Source organism: Sardina pilchardus, chromosome 20 (genome assembly GCF_963854185.1).
Source record: "Sardina pilchardus chromosome 20, fSarPil1.1, whole genome shotgun sequence".
In the NCBI taxonomy this organism is placed as follows: domain Eukaryota; kingdom Metazoa; phylum Chordata; class Actinopteri; order Clupeiformes; family Clupeidae; genus Sardina; species Sardina pilchardus.
In genome coordinates, this window is record NC_085013.1 from 24049286 (window position 1) to 24051785 (window position 2500).

Sequence of the window (2500 nt, forward strand, 5' to 3'; positions counted from 1 at the left end):
TGTTTAATTGTAACATTTTTAGTACAATCTATTACAAAGCTAGGCTACTGTACTGTATGTCAGAGAGATCAAATGCCGCGTTGTACTGCGAAACAATTCCAATTCAGAACACATTTTGCAGAGTGCAGACATGCAAAGAAACTGAGCATATCGGAAGACATGCTACATACAGCCTACTTCGACAGCACTTACAGCCATGCATAAATTGCACACGTTCAACATCAAAAGCACTGCCTAGTTCTCTTATTTGCAAATCATTAATCAATGAGTTTCATCTGTCCAATAAACTTCTGATCTATGTTTGGCCTCAAAGGGGACTTGCAGTCTCGTGAGTCCCTGAACTAGAAAATCATATTAGATTTGACAGTGAAGTAATTTAATTGCATAGTTGCTATGACAACACAGTCGTCTGTTTGGACCTAATTTGCTGCCTAGTGCCAACTGCATCCCCCAGAGATTACGCTCATCATCCTTTCACCGTTAGTTTGTATTCCGAAGAAACACGCAACTCTTTCAGGCCATGTCTAGTTATGATTGAGTGACTGGATGACTGTTGCCATGCCACAGTCGAGTGCGATTCGAGAACACTTGTCAGGTCTGACAGCTATCAAACAGTCTGCCACACATCCGCTCTTCCAGCACAAACTCTTTCGTATATTTTTGTGCATTTTCAAAAAACGAAATCCCAATAGATTATCACAATAGAGTAGGCGGACGCTGTGTTGATTCTGGTCAACAACATAGCTTTCTTTCAGTCCGTATACAACTTTACAACTAAATCGCCATAACTAATAACAAATACAGTTCAGTTCGGCATCGCGGCAACGATCTTAAAAAATGGCACACGATGACTTTAATTTTAGACGTATCTTGCACAAAATACTATAATCGTTTTATATAAAACAGCTCCCTTTCAGAGGACGATCGTAAATGTTTCGCTTACCTCGCCGATCAAATATCAGGACACCGAAAAAAGTGCCCCTTGAGTCAATACCCTAAGATAAATTCCGGATGAACCATCCATTGCATTCTCCGTGGGACCTCATGGGATAACGCGGTGGATATACGGAGGTCGACGGCTTCCTTCGAGCTCGGGAGCTCGTACTACAAATCCTCCGGTAGTTGCAGAGATCACGATTTATGGTTACTGTGCGTATGAGTATGTGCGTTTCATCTGTTCCGGCTTAAGGAATGAGCTGTTTAGGCTGCGAGTAATGACAGTCCGCATGACTCAGAGAGAAATGGGGGCTGGACATATCGAGGCAAGGCAAGCACTAACGGGACGATTCACGGAGAGTGCGCAAGAAGCGCGAAGAGACGGAGATAATTAAGCGCCCGGCTCTGTATGGGAGCCCAAATACCATCTGTCGAAGCGCATCAACATTTGTTTGTAGAAGGCCAAGTCTTCGAGCACCGGTGCCACATGGTTACTGAGTTATAGAAATATTAAATAAAAAAACAAAACAAACTTTTAATGCCGCGGTGGAAAAATGACTGAATTTCAGCCAGCGGTGTATTTTTAAAGATGTATTGTTGTTATTATGGGTTACAGTAGCCTAGTAGTCCGCGCAAGATTGAGAGTAGCCTCACATTAAAATGACCCTTAACAAATCGGCTTCCGTTGCACTATAGCGGACAAATCACTGATGCCATATTAATAGTAAGATGTAGGCTACAGTACGACCAAATGGGTGACCGTGAAGAAAAATAGATATCCATAAGTTAGGTTGATGTCCTTGAGATTTATATGCAGGAAGGATTTGCTGTAATGTATGGCTTTTCTAATGCATAGCTTACCATGACTTATCATCACTCTAGTAAGGTTGAACACAGCTACATCACCAAATGAACTGCCATAGAGCCTTCTACTTAGGATCACAACGCAGGGAAAGAGACAGCGACAGAACAGCCCTATTAGCTCCAGCTCCTCCAGTGTCCTCTGCTAGATGCAGTGATTCTGCACACTTCCTCCTTGACACATAGGACACACACACACACACACACACACAAACACACACACACGCACATGCTCGCGCGCACCAAAAAAGATACAGACTGTCCTCATTAAAGGCAATCATCTGCCAGGCTCCTGCCACTCTGCAATGTAGGTGTGTGAGCGTGCGCTTAGTACGACCGTCCCTAACACTTCGACTCATCCGAGGTGACACACACACACAGGTAATGAGGCCATTCATACACCTGTGATAAATCACTGGGCAAACTGCTGATTCTGCTGCTAGCATCACATAAAGCTGTGGTCTCACACACACACACACACACACACACACACACACACACACACACACACACACACATGATACACACACACACACACACACACACACAAAAACACACATAATCCAAGAGCCCAACTCAACAAATAACTTGAAATGGAAGATGCCAAACTCACAGGGGAAGGCTATCAGATGTCACAGCGTGATTCTCAGATCAAGGTGATTTAATTGCCATCGTAAACAAGCGGTCGGAAGCTTTCCAAAGG

The 2500-nt window shown here is 43.7% G+C and overlaps 1 protein-coding gene across 5 annotated transcripts in view; it reads right to left on the minus strand.

Moving 5' to 3' along the window:
- LOC134068177 (forkhead box protein N3-like) overlaps window positions 1-2500 on the minus strand; it is a 224748-nt gene that overhangs the window by 181460 nt on the left and 40788 nt on the right. The window contains exon 1 of one of the 5 annotated variants that reach the window (XM_062523739.1): window positions 944-1355. The exons of the other annotated variants lie outside the window; for them this stretch is intronic. The gene's annotated coding sequence lies outside the window, so the exon portion shown is untranslated. Of the gene's footprint in view, window positions 1-943; window positions 1356-2500 lie in introns of those variants that run through there. 5 annotated transcript variants of the gene reach the window in all.